Source organism: Bos mutus, chromosome X, assembly GCF_027580195.1.
Source record: "Bos mutus isolate GX-2022 chromosome X, NWIPB_WYAK_1.1, whole genome shotgun sequence".
NCBI lineage: Eukaryota > Metazoa > Chordata > Mammalia > Artiodactyla > Bovidae > Bos > Bos mutus.
This window is the reverse complement of record NC_091646.1, coordinates 12,026,969-12,042,347: the sequence shown is the minus strand read 5'-3', so window position 1 is coordinate 12,042,347 and position 15,379 is coordinate 12,026,969.

Genomic DNA, 15,379 nt, shown 5'->3' with positions numbered 1-15,379 from the left:
AAAGTACTATGACTTTGAATAAGTCATTTTGATATTCTGACCCTACACCTATAACTTGTAATACTGTACATCAGCTGTATTTCAATTAAAAACAAAAAAAAAAAAACAGTGAGGTATTACCTCAAAAAAAGAAATACAAGTGGTGGTCAGGATGTATAGAAAAGGGAACCCTTGTGTATTGTTAATAGAAATGTCAACTGGTACAGCCATTATGGAAAACATATGGAAGTTCCTCAAAAAAAATAAAACAAGGTATCATATGATCTAGGAACATCACTTCTGGGTATATAAGAATGTGTGTGTGTGTGTATGTGTGTGTGTATCTGAAGAAAATGAAATTACTATATCAAAGACATATACATTGCTAAGCTTATTGCAGCATTCTTCACAGTAACCAAAACTGAAAACAAGTAAGTGTCTGTCAGTGGATGAATGGATAGAGAAATGCTGTATGTATATGTATGCATGTGTATATTTGTATATACACAATTCACTATCATTCAGCCATAAAAATGAAGGAAATCTTGCCATTTTGTGACAATATGGATGAAGATTAAGGGCATTATGATAAGTGAAATAAGCCAGACAGAGAAAGATAAACACTGTATGATATCAATTATATGTGAAATTAAAAATACACTTATAGAAACAGAGAGTACATTTGCTGTTTCCAGGGGTGGTAGAATTTAGGTATTGGGTTAAGGTGGTCAAAGGGAATAAAATTTCTATTATATGATGAGTAATTTCTGGGGATCTGATATTCAGCATGGTGACTATAGTCAATGCTGTACTGTACACTTGAAAGTTACTAGAAGAGTAAATCTTAGAAGTTCTCACCACATAGACATCTCACATATGTGAGATGTGAGATAATAGATGCAATAATTAACATTATTGTGGTAATCACTTCACAATACAGGCAGTCTCCAACTTGATGATTTGATTTAATGATATTTTGACTTTATGGTGGTGGAAGAGCCAGACACATATAGTAGAAACTGTATTTCAATGTCTGATCTTCTTTCACCTAGTGATATGCAGTCCTATTCTCTCTCCCATGGCTGGGCCATTCAATCAGGAGGATAAACAACCCACACACTTACCACCATTCTGTCTCCAGAAAAGTATTCTATTTTTAAGTTTAATTACATTATTCAATAAATTACATGAGATATTCAATACTTTCTTATAAAATAGGATTTATGTTAGATGATTTTGCCACACTCTTGGCTAAGGAGAAGTGTTCTGAGCATGCCGACTCATTAGAAAAGACCGTGATGCTGGGAAAAACTGAAGGCAGGAGGAGAAGGGGATGACAGAGGATGAGATGGTTGGATGGCATCACTGGCTCAATGGACACAAGTTTGAACAAGCTCCAGGAGATGGTGAAGGACAGGGAAACCTGTGTGCTGTAGCCCATGGGGTTGCAAAGAGTTGGACATGACTGAGCGACTGAACAACAAAAGGCTAAGCTATGATGTTCCATAGGTTAGGTGTATTAAATGCATTTTTGATTTAACAATATTTTTCAACTTAAGATGGGTTTATTGGGATATAAGTTGAGGACAATCTGTATACATGTATATCAAATCATCATGTTGCACATTAAACCTATTTGATGTTGTGAATCAATTACATCTCTATGTACCCAGAAATAGAAAAAAAAAAAAGATTAAAAAAAAATAACAGATAAAGTACAGGTGTTTAGCCAGATAACTCTCCAGAAACCTTAATGAGATCTTCTAATTGCTAAATCTATGGGCTGAAATGTCAACTTTTACAACTCTCATGATATAATAGATGACAAGGATAGTGGGATTGTAGATTGTTCAAATAGTTAAGGGTTACAAAGGCAATAAATTTATTTTATTTTTATTTATTTTTATTTTTTAAATTTTATTTTATTTTTAAACTTTACATAATTGTATTAGTTTAAAAGGAATGATTTTTCAAGTGCTATAATGTTCTTTTTAGTGAGTCATCCTGGCTAAGCTACAGTCCCCAGGTAGGTATTCAATCAAACACTAACATAGGTGTTGCTGGGAAAGGCTTTCCATTCCATTCCATTCTGTTCAGTCGCTCAATCTTGTCTGACTCTTTGCAACCCCATGAATCACAACACGCCAAGCCTTCCTGTCCATCACCATCTTCCGGAGTTCACTCAAACTCACGTCCATCAAGTCAGTGATGCCATCCAGCCATCTCATCCTCTGTCATCCCCTTTTCCTCCTGTCCCCAATCCTTCCCAGCATCAGAGTCTTTTCCAAGAGTCAACTCTTTGCATGAGGTAGCCAAAGTACTGGAGTTTCAGCTTTAGCATCATTCCTTGCAAAGAACACACAGAACTGATCTTTAGAATGGACTGGTTGGATCTCCTTGCAGTCCAAGGGACTCTCAAGAGTCTTCTCCAACACCACAGTTCAAAAGCATCAATTCTTTGGCGCTCAGCTTTTGTCACAGTCCAACTCTCACATCCATACATGACTACTGGAAAAAACATAGCCTTGACTAGAGGGACCTTTATTGACAAATGTCTCTGCTTTTGAATATCTAGGTTGGTCATAACTTTCCTTCCAAGGAGTAAGCGTCTTTTAATTTCATGGCTGCAGTCACCATCTGCAGTGATTTTGGAGCCCAAAAAAATAAAGTCTGACACTGTTTCCACTGCTTCCCCATCTATTTCCCATGAAGTGATGGGACCGGATGCCATGATCTTCGTTTTCTGAATGTTGAGCTTTAAGCCAACTTTTTCACTCTCCTCTTTCACTTTCATCAAGAGGCTTTTTAGTTCCTCTTCACTTTCTGTATTAAGGGTGGTGTCATCTGCATATCTGAGGTTATTGATATTTCTCCCAGCTATCTTAATTTCAGCTTGTGCTTCTTCCAGCCCAGCATTTCTCATGATGTACTCTGCATATAAGTTCAATAAGCAGGGTGACAATATACAGCCTTGACGTACTCCTTTTCCTATTTGGAACCAGTCTGTTGTTCCATGTCCAGTTCTAACTGTTGCTTCCTGACCTGCATACAGGTTTCTCAAGTGGCAGGTCAGGTGGTCTGGTATCCCCATCTCTTTCAGAATTTTCCACAGTTTATTGTGATCCACACAGTCAAAGGCTTTGGCGTAGTCAATAAAGCAGAAATAGATGTTTTTCTGGAACTCTGTTGCTTTTTCGATGATCCAGCGGATGTTAGCAATTTGATCTCTGGTTCCTCTGCCTTTTCTAAAATGAGCTTGAACATCTGGAAGTTCATGGTTCGCATACTGCTGAAGCCTGGCTTGGAGAATTTTGAGCATTACTTTACTAGTGTGTGAGATGAGTGCAATTGTGCGGTAGTTTGAGCATTCTTTGGCATTGCCTATCTTTGGGATTGGAATGAAAACTGATCTTTTACAGTCCTGTGGCCACTGCTGAGTTTTCCAAATTTGCTGGCAAATTGAGTGCAGCACTTTCACAGCATCATTTTTCAGGATTTGAAATAGCTCAACTGGAATTCCATCACCTCCACCAGCTTTGTTTGTAGTAATGCTTTCTAAGGCCCACTTGACTTCACATTCCAGGATGTTGAGAAGGGCTTTAAGGAAGATTATTCTGGAGGACTACTTCGGTGGGATTGACTACATAATTTGTAAGGCCTGAAAACCAGGGCGAGGCTTCCTTAAGAGAGAAAAAATTCTACCTGGGTCATTGCCCACAATTATATAAGCCAAGTCCGTGTATGTGTGTGCATGTGTGTGTGTATGTGTGTGCATGTGTGTGTCTGTGTTCTAGCTACCTACATATCCAATCCTACAAGTTCTGTTTCTGTGGTTGAATCCTGACTGATATGTGTTTGCCTATGCCCATGTACACACACACACCTCCCACTGGACATCAATTTCTCTAAGAGTTGTCTGCATCCCATCTCTCTTTACCCTTAAAGGACTTTGCTCCTTCAAGTATCTACTCTTTCTCCTGCATCTTCAATCCTCTCTACTTGATTGGCTTCCTCAGCATTCAAACATTTCCTGGTATTTCCTGGGATCTCACAGTCTCCAAGCTCTCCAATCGTAGTACTGATTTTTAGTATTGTTGTCAATGACTGGGTAGACAACTCTGCCTACCTGTGGAATTCAGTATTAAGAAGTCTGATTGTTTTCAGATATAAGCTGAATTATCTAATAATAGCTTTGTTAATAATAAGGTGATATTTTAGTATCTATATGTAGATTCTTTGTCTTGCCTCTTAACTGGCTCAGAACTTGGTTAAGCAGAGGGTATTATTTATTTATCATCTTGTAAAATCTCCAAAAGCTTAGGACTTGGAACAGTACATTTAAAATAATTTTTCATCTTATTATAATGATTAGTCATATTTTGAAATCATGACTACAATGAACACCTATTTGGTGTCCAGCTCATCTCTTCTGGGAATTGCCTACTTGAAAAATAGGGCAGAACTTTTATAAACCATATATTTGATTTTGTCACCATGCTTCTGGCCATAATACATTGTTGTAGACGTGGGCAGCTGACATAAGTTGACGTACTCAGTGTCACTTTGGGCTTAACAATATGGGTGGGGAAGAGAGAGAGAGAGAAAGCATGGACAGTACATCACGGGAACTAAAATTAATATGTAAAAATTACAGGGTATAAAATTTATGACACTTATAAGGAATGGTAAACAATGCTCCACTGATGGAATTTGGAACACATGTGAATCATGGAAAGAGATTTGAGTGTAGAAACATAGTTTGAAGCTAGATCATAAAAAGCCTTAGTCTGTGAATAATTTGGAACTTTACTTGGATTGTATAGGTTTCTTCTGAGAAATTTTTTGTCATGATAATGGTATTATTATATAATACATGCAAAAGTATTTGGAGGACCATGAGATAAAAGTCAGAGACAGTATTTGAGAGGTCACTGCAATTGTTTAAGTCTGACGTCAGGAAGAACAGAAGAGAAAGAGAAGGGAGATTCATGAAACCCTGTGTACGAGACAGCAAAAGAGACACTGACGTATGATCAGGCTTATGGACTCTGTGGGAGAGGGAGAGGGTGGGGAGATTTGGGAGAATGGCATTGAAACATGTATAATATCATGTATGAAATGAGTCGCCAGTCCAGGTTCGATGCACAATACTGGATGCTTGGGGCTGGTGCACTGGGATGACCCAGAGGCAGGGTATGGGGAGGGAGGAGGGAGGAGGGTTCAGGATGGGGAACACAGGTATAACTGTGGCGGATTCATTTCAAAGTCTGGCAAAACTAATACAATATTGTAAAGTTTAAAAATAAAATAAAAATTAAAAAAATAAATAAAATAAAATTTAAAAAAACATAAACAATTGGTGTAGTTGATGATAAACTTAAAGTCACATATTAAAACTCAACATTCAAAAACCCAAGATCAAGGCATCTGGTCCCATCACTTGTGGCAAATAGAAAAGGAAAAAGTGGAAGCAGTGGCATATTTTATTTTCTTGGGTGCCAAAATCACTGTGGATGGTGACTGCAGCCATGAAATTAAAAGACACTTGCCCCTCGGAAGGAAAGCTATGACAAACCTAGACAAAGTATTAAAAAGCAGAGACATTACTTTGCCGACAAAGATCCATATAGTGAAAGCTATGGTTTTTCTAGTAGTCATGCACAGATGTGAGAGTTGGACCATAAAAAGACTGAGCACCAAAGAATTGCTGCTTTCAAATTGAAGTTCTGGAGAAGACTCTTGAGAGTGCCTTGGACAGAAAGGAGATCAAACCACTCAATCCTAAAGGAAATAAACCCTGAATATTCATTGGAAGGACTGATGCTAAAGCTGAAGTTCCAATACTTTGGTTACCTGATACGAAGAGCCAACTGATTGGAAAAGACCTTGATCCTGGGAAAGATTGAAGGCAGGAGGAGAAGGGGACGACAGAGGATGAGATGGATGAATAACATTACTGACTCATGGACATGAGTTTGAGTACACTCCAGGAGATAATGAAGGACAGGGAAGCCTGGCATGCTGCTGTCCATGTGGTCACAAAGAGTCAGACGTGATTTAGTGACTGAACACCAACAAATTTATTTATTCAGCAGATATGACTATTGTGGGTTACATATCACAAAATATTAGAACTTGAAACAATTGAAGTAATTATTAGATAATTTAACTCAATGCCTTCATTAACAATCTGAGCAAATTGAGGCCAGAAAAGAGAAGCAACTCCTAAGATAATAAATTAGTAAAGAAAAGAACTGAGACTAGGACACTCTTCTATTTATTAGTCAAAGGGTAGGGTTTTTTTTCCCCTTCCAAAGCACATTAGCATTCATAGTAAGAATATTTTCCACTTTAAAATGAGGGAAATTGCATCTTCTACCAGTTAACTCTAAAGAATTCTGATAAAATATATTGCCTGTCTAAAACGTGTGAATATAAACAGTTTTCCCACTTTAACGTCTACTAATTAAAGAGAGAAAAATCTACCTAACACATTAAAGCTGTAGAGGACAGCAACTATAGAAGATTTATGAAAGCATTTGGAAGGACATATGCTTAGAGAGTTTATCCAAAGCATAATATGAATAGAAATGAGAAAAAACAAATGAAAGTCATATTAGTAAGTATAAAATGCATGCTGCTTAAATCTCATATTTAGATGTCCTTGGTTCCAAATCAAAAAGATAAAAATGCTGGCATTTCTTGTAATTGTTGTGAAATGAAATGAGGACAGACATAAAGCTTATATTCCACACCTGGCCCATTTTAGCAACTCAATAAAAGGAGGCCATTGTTACTGTTGATGGTTTCATTATTATTATTTGCACATAATAAATCAGACATTATTCACAATGAAAAATGATTTCCACCATTTCTGGATTTGCTAGCATCTGTGTATCCTTCACATTGATTTAAATAAGTTCAGTTTAGTTTAGTAGTTACTGATAACAAACTATGTGCTAACCACCCTTCTAGCCACTAAATTAAAAGAAAAATTAGTCCTTGTTCCAAAGTCATAGTCAATTGGGAAAGTTATTCATGAGCAACAGTTTATTTTAAGACAAGATATATGTGAAAGGACAGGTATGGTATGGGAGCAGAGATGATTATGTTAAACCTGCCTAAATGTGTATAAGGATGCTTCTTAGATGTGGTGATGCTCATACTACATTGTCAGAGATAAATACACATTATCCAGGCCTACGTGGTTACAGGTAGATAAGGAATAGCAAGAGAAAAAGTATAGTATGGTATTAATACATTTGAGAAATTATAAAAGAAAACACTCAAGTAAGTGTATATCTACATATACTCACATACATATATATCCATATATATTCACCCTGCGTGGGGATGTGTATATATATACATATATGTATATATGTATGTGTGTGTGTGTGTGTGTGTGTGTGTGTATATACTTACTCACATTTATTCCAACGTTTTTCTTTACAATTGCAGAAAATATATAAATATATAAAATACATTTTATATAAGTGAATATTAAGAATATTTTTGTACCAAAAAATGAGAACATAAATGAAATGGACAAATTCCTAAAAAGATGCAAATTACCACAACTGAGTAAGTAAACAGAAAATTGGAAAGACTTCTAATAATATATATGTGTGGACAACCTGGTTCTATGAGTGTCCATACATTGGCACAGGAGCCGCTGCCACAGCAGATATGCCCATGCCATGTGTCTATGCCATGTGTCCAGAACACAGGTCACTCCTCATGTGCCTGTTCACTAGATGCCAGCTCTAAGGTTGCTCTAAAATCACTTGAGCTCAGGATGTCTGAGCCACAGCTGCCAGAGCCACCTGTATCACAATCTTGAAGCCACTGTTGCTCCGTGAATGCCTACACTCTGGACCTTCACTCTGTGACCGGTCCGCAACGGACTGTGCCTTGCATACCTGTAGTAATGCTGTAGTGAGAGGACCTGAGCCCCAAGCACTGGAACTGCCAGCACTCTGAACTCTGGAGCCATCATCTCTCCATGCATGCCCGTGCACGGTACATGCGCACACACATACACACACATACATGCGCAAATCCATGCTGCTCCATACCAAAATGAACAGTCAGACTGAGAAATGGGCAGAGGAACTGAATAGACATTTTTCAAAAAAAAAAAAAGGATCTACAAATGGCCAAGAAGTACTTGAAAATGTGCTCATCACTAATTCAGTTCAGTTCAGTCGCTCAGTTGTGTCCGACTCTTTATGACTCCATGAATCGCAGCACGGCAGGCCTCCCTGTCCATCACTGACTCCCGGAGTTCACTCAAACTCATGTCCATCGAGTTGGTAATGCCATCCAGCCATCTCATCCTCTGTTATCCCAGGAACTGTAAATCAAAACTACAGTGGAATATCACATTACACCTGTTAGGATGTATTATCAAAAAGGAAAGAGATAAATATTGGCAAGGATGGAGAAAAGGGAACCCTCATATACCTTTGCTGGAAATATAAATTGTTCCAAACATTATGAACAACAGTATACTGCTAAGTCACTTCAGTTTTCTCCGACTCTGTGAGACCCCATAGACAGCAGCCCACCAGGCTCCCCAGTCCCTGGGACTCTCCAGGCAAGAACACTGGAGTGGGTTGCCATTTCCTTCTCCAAGAACAAAAGCTATGCATCCCCACCCCCAAATACTGCTCAACAACACTATGTTTTAATAATTACACTGTGGCAGGGAGGAAGCCAATCCTGACTCCATGTTGGAAATGGTTTCTTTGACTTGCTTCTGTTATTATGATCATACTTAATGGCTTGGCTGGAGGACCCTGGCCCTGTGCTTGCCTATAAACTAAAGTGCCTTTGTTCAGAACCCTGTCCACCTGCAGATGGCAGAAAGGAGAAAATAACACATCCCCTGACTGAAGCTTGACATTCTGAAAGATGTTTGCAAGACTAACAGTCTTTTTACTTTGCTTCCTCACCTCCCCCCATCTCTGATCTATAAAAGAACCTGGCATTCAGACCCTGTAAGATGGTTATTTTGAGGCACTGGCCTGCCATCTTCTCGGTCGGCTGCTTTCCAGATAAAGTCTCTTCTTTGTCTCAACAGCTCGTCTCTGGGATTCACTGCCCTGTCATGTGGCAAGCAGAGTGAGCTTGGACTTGGTAACACAACTAGTTGATGGTCTAGATTCTCATTGTGCTGATATTAAAATGTATTTAATAGTCAATGTATAGCTGTAAGAGTAAGACTATCTCACTGAAATCTGTCTTCTGCCCCGTCACGCCCTCCTGAAGCACACCACTCATATATAGACTACTTAAACTCCCTGGGGACACACAAAGCGATTTAGTCAAAAAAGCATAGCTCTCGCCTGTGGGTCAAGACTGACCTAGATATGCAACAGTCACTACTGAACTTCCATGGGTAAGAGGCAAAGGGATACCCAAACCCTGAAGCATCAACATACAACTGCAGTACCATTATTGAACAGACAATAACATTTTCATGGATATTAAAAAGAAAATGGTACATCAGAAAAAAATTAAGGTGGACAAAGTATCATACTACAGTTAAGCTTTAAATAAATATTTGCCAAAAGGAGTTCCATACTGTTTCTGATATACAGTTAATACTTGAATATTGATGTGCTTTAAAAAGCAAACAGACAATAACAAAACAAACTAAGAAGGGATCAAAACATAAAATTCTGAAATGAAACCTGAATCTAAAGAAAATAATACAGTGGAGCTGGATTCAACTTAGGTTAATTAAGAAATTATCATCGTTACAAAAGTGACAGCAACCATCACAATGTTGATAAGTGAAAAATTTAAGACAACTGTACAAGAACAAACAGGTAATTTTAACAGATTTTTATGTAAAGTGGCAGAGTCAGATAAAGAATACAGTATACATGGTCTTAAAAAAATTACCATATGAACCAGCAATCCCACTTCTGGGTATATATTCAAAGGAAATGAAATCAGGATCTCAAAGACATATCTGTACTCCCATGTTCATATTATGCACCATCGCTAAGATATGGAAACAACCTAAGTGTCCATCAATAGATGAAGAAATTGTGGTAAACACACACACACACACACACACACACACACACAATAGATTATTATTCAATCTTTAAAATGAAGGAAATCCTGCCATTTGTGGCAACATGGATGAACCTAGAAGATATTATGTTAAATGGGAAAAGACAGACACAGAAAGACAAATACTATATCACTTCATTTACATGTGGAATATTAAAAAGTTGAATTCATAGAAGCAGAGAAGAATGGTGGCTGCTAGGAACTAGGAGGGAAGTTTTGGGCAAAAGAGGAGATGTAGGTCAAAAGGGTACAAAGTTTCAGTTCTAGAATGAGTAAGTTTTGGAGACCTAATGTATAGCATGATGACTCTAGTTAACAATGTACTGTATACTTGAAAATTGCTAAGAGGGTAGATCTCAAGTATTCTCACTGAAAATAAATAAGTAACTGTGAGATGATAGATTTGTCACTTTTCTTGTTTTTGGCAAATATTTCACAATGTATTTACTTAATAACACACTATATACTTTAAGTACATAAAAGTTTCACTTGCCAATCATTTCTCAGTAAAGCTGGAGGAACAATGCTGATTATTGGTAGGGGAGCAATGAAATCTGTGGCACTTTAACTTACTCCAGTTTAATCTTCTGTTCCCTCTATCAGCAGTAGCCATGAAAATAACAGAGTGCTTTCTAGGTAGTAGTGTCCAGTACTGGAGGGAGCAGAAGAGACCTCATTTATGATACTCATAATTACAGTTACCCCTTTAACAACACAAATTTGGAAAATTTCAGCAATGGCTACAGACTGGAAAAGGTCAGTTTTCATTCCAAACCCAAAGAAAGGCAATGCCAAAGAATGTTCAAATTACTGTACAATTGCACTCATTTCACATGCTAGCAAGGTAATGCTCAAGCTAGGCTTCAACAGTATGTGAACCAAGAACTTCCAGACGTACAAGTTGGATTTAGAAAAAGCAGAGGAACCAGAGATCAAATTGCCAACATCCACTGGATCACAGAAAAAGCAAGAGAACTCCAAAAATGCATCTACTTCTGCATCACTGAATACGCTAAAGCCTTTGATTGTGTGGATCACAACAAACTGTAGAAAATTCTTAAAGAAATGGTAATACCAGACCACCTTACCTCTCTCTTGAGAAACCTGCACGCAGATCAAAAAGCAACAGTTAGAAAGGGACATAGACCAACAGACTGGTTCCAAACTGGGAAAGGAGTACGTCAAGGCTGTATACTGTCACTCTGATTATTTAACTTATATGCAGAGTACATCTAGCAAAATGTGGGGCTGGAAGAATCCCAAGCTGGAATCAAGATTGCTGGGAGAAATATCAATAACCTCAGATATGCAGATGACACCACCCTAATGACAGAAAGTGAAGAGGAATTAAAGAGCTTCTTGATGATGTTGAAAGAGGAGAGTGAAAAAACTGGCTTAAAACTCAACATTCAAAAAATGAAGATCATAGTATCTGGTCCCATCACTTTATGGCAAATAGATGGGGAAAAATGGAAACAGTGGCAGACTTTATTTTCTTGGGCTCCAAAATCACTGCAGATGGTGAGTAAAACCATGAAATTAAAGATGCTTGCTCCTTGGAAGAAAAGCTATGACAAACCTAGACAGTGTATTAAAAAGCATGGACATCATTTTGCCAGCAAAGGTCCATATAGTCAAAGCTATTGTTTTTCCAGTACTCATGTATGGATGTGAGAGCTGGACAATAAAAAAGGCTGAGCACCAAAGAATTGATGCCTTCCAACTGTGGTGCTGGGGAAGACTCTTGAGAATCCCTTGGACTGCAAGGAGATCAAACCAGTAAATCCTAAAAGAAATTAACCCTGAATATTCATTGGAAGGACTGATGCTGAAGTTGAAGATCCAATACTTTGGCCACCTGATGTGAAGAACCATCTCATAGGAAAAGACCCTGATGCTGGGAAAGATTGAAGGTCAGATGAGTAGGGGACGACAGAGGATGAGATGGTTGGATGGTATCACCGACTCAAGGGACATGAGTTTGAGCAAACTCTGGAAGATGGTGAAGAATGTGGAAGTTTGCGTGCTGCAGTCCAGACTGAGTGAATTAACAACAACTTCAACAACATGGGTTTGAAGAGTGCAGGTCGATTTATATGTGGAATTTTTTCAATAGTAAGTACTACAGTACTCCATGATCCACACTTGCTAGAATCTGTGAATGCGGAACCATTGATATGGAAGGATCACAGATATAGAATGCCAGCTATAAGTTACACATGAATTTGCCACTGCACTGAAAGCTAGCGTCCCTAACCTCCACACTGTTCAAAGGTCAACTGTAATTATTGGCTCTGACCTGCATAGTGATTCATTGGAAGGCCTGCTCCAAAGACTTGTCTTTATTCCACTTAACTGGAAACTGGCCTAGCGCTAAAGCTGCACTAAGTAGGCCCATGCTAAGGCTGCAATAAGCATACATTTATAGACTAATGCCTTAGGTTGCTTCTGCCTGAGATGATAAAGTTTCCACCAGTCAAAACAATAACAAAACACCTTGGAAAGAAAGGGTGGGGAAAGAGATGTTCACAGGGCTTTGGAAACATTAAATATATTCCTGGGAATCTAGAAGGCCACACACATGCTCAGTGTCATGCAAGTGTTCAGGAAAGACATGAGAAGGCTCTATGCTTTTACCTCCTGCTGACCTGAAGCACTATGGTGAAGCACAACGGAAGGAGTAAAAGCTAAACTATGTGTACAGTGCATAGCTATGTGTTAAAGCCACGCCTCAACACACAGAGACAGTCCCTGGAAAAAATACTGGAAAAGTATTTTGGTTATAGGTGTTTAAAGAAACTTCAGTACAATTATTAGTTGACCACTGAACTAACAGAGCAGAGATTTAAGTGGCCACACTTGAAAAATAATACAGACATTACAGAATTTAGTACACGTAAGTCATGAAACAAACAATCACAATAAAATTAATAGTAGATTTCTTATCAGAAACCATAGAGGCAAGAAGGAAATGGGATTCAAATTTAATTCACTGAAAGATACATTACAAATTCTATAACTAGAAATACTATCCTTCAAAACTGAAGGAGAAATTAAGACACTGCTAGGAAAGAGAGTTTATCCTTACCAGATCTGCCTACAGCAAATATTAAAGGCAGTCATTCAGCCTAAACTAAAAGGACTTAGATAGTAACTCAATTCTATATAAAGAAATGACACCAAGGAAGATACCTACCTAGGTAAATATATTTTTATATAAAGATAAATATGTTTTTCTTTATAAATTATTTTTTACTATTTGATTTAAAAGACAATTTATTAAAGCAATAATTATAAGTCTAAGTTGATGGGTATACAATGTATAAGAAGATATAATCTATGACAATAACAACATAAAGAAGTGGTGAATGTAGATATGCAGTAGCAGACATTTGTGTACATAGGGCTTCCCTTGTGGCTCAGCTGGTAAAGAATCCACCTGCAATGCTGGAGACCTGGGTTCAATCCCTCGGTTGGGAAGATCCCCTGAAGAAGGGAAAGGCTACCCACTCTGTTATTCTGGCCTGGAGAATTTCATGGACTGCATAGTCCGTGGGGTCACAAAGAGTCAGACATAACTGAGCAACTTTCACTTTATTAAGTTGGTATTAGCACAGTCTAGGCTGTTAAACATTTAAGATGTTACTTGTAATCTCCTGGGCAAACACTGAGAAAATAACTCAAAAGTATAGTAAAAGAAGTAAAAAAATTAAAACAGTACACAAGAAAATATCAAATTGAAATGGAGGAATTGAGGGAGCAAAAGGACACAGACATGTAAAAAAACAAATAGCAAAATGGCAGAAGTAACTCGCTCCTTATCCATAATTACCTGAAATAAACATGGATCAAGTTCTCCAACTAAAAGTGGAAGATATTACACACACGTATAGCCAATTAATCTTTGACAATGAGGAAAGAATATACAATGAAGAAAAGACAGTCTCTTTAACAAGTGGTGTTGGGAAAGCTGGAGAGCCACATGTAAATCAATGAAGTTAGAACACACCCTCACACCATACACGAAAATAAACTGAAAATGGCTTAAAGACTTACATATGTGACACCATAAAACTCCTAGAAGAGAGTATAGGCAAAACATTTTCTTATATAATTCATAGCAATATTTTCTTAGGTCAGTCTCCCAAGGCCATAAAAATAAAATCAAAAATAAACAAACGGTCCTAATCAAACTTATAGCCTTTTGCATAGCAAAGGAAACCACAAACAGGAAGACAACCTACAGACTTTGAGAAAATATTTTCAGATGATGCAACTGACAAATTATTAATTTCCAAAATATACAAACAGCTCATACAGCTCAATATCACAAAAAGATAAGCCAAACAAAATGGGCAGAAGACAAAAATAGACATTTCTCCAAAGAAGACACACAGAAGGTCAACAGGCATGTGAAAAAAAATGCTCAACATCACTAATTATTAGACAGATGCAAATCAAAGCTACAATGAGGTATCACCTCACTCTGGTCAGAATGACCATGATCAAAGTCTACAGATAGTAAATTCTTGAGAGAGCATGGAGGAAAGGGAACACTCCTACAGTGCTGGTGGGAATGTAAGTTGATGAAGCCACTAGGAAGAACAGTATAGAGGTTCCTTAAAAAAGTAAAAATAGAGCTCCCATATAATCCAGCAATCTCACTCCTGGGCATATAGCTGGAGAAAACTCTAATTCAAAAAGATGTATGTACCCCAATGTTCATACCAACACTATTAACAATAACCAAAACAGGGAAACCACCTACATGTCCATCAACAGATGAATGCATAAAGATGTGGTATATATATACAATGGACTATTACTCAGCCACACAAAAAAAATGAAATGATGCCATTTGCAGCAACGTGGATGGACCTAGAAATTATCATACTAAGTGAAGTCAGACAAAGAAAGACAGATTATCACATGATATCACTTATATGTGGAATAAAAAAAATGATACAAATGAACTTATTTCCAAAGTAGAAATAGATTCAAAGACACAGAAAACAAAGTTATGGTTACCAAATAGGAAAGGGGAATTGTTAAAGTGAAAGTCACTCAGTCATGCCTGACCCTTTGCCACCCCATGGACTCCTGGCCAGAATACTGGAGTCAGTAGCTGTTCCCTCCTCCAGGGGATCTTCCCAACCCAGGAATCGAACCAGGGTCTCCTGCATTGCAGGCAGTTTTCCTGAATTGCAGGAAAGGGGGGAAGGGATACATTTGGAGGTTAGGATTAACAGATACATACTACTATATATAAAATTGATAAACAACAATGTCCTACTATAGCACAGGAAACTAT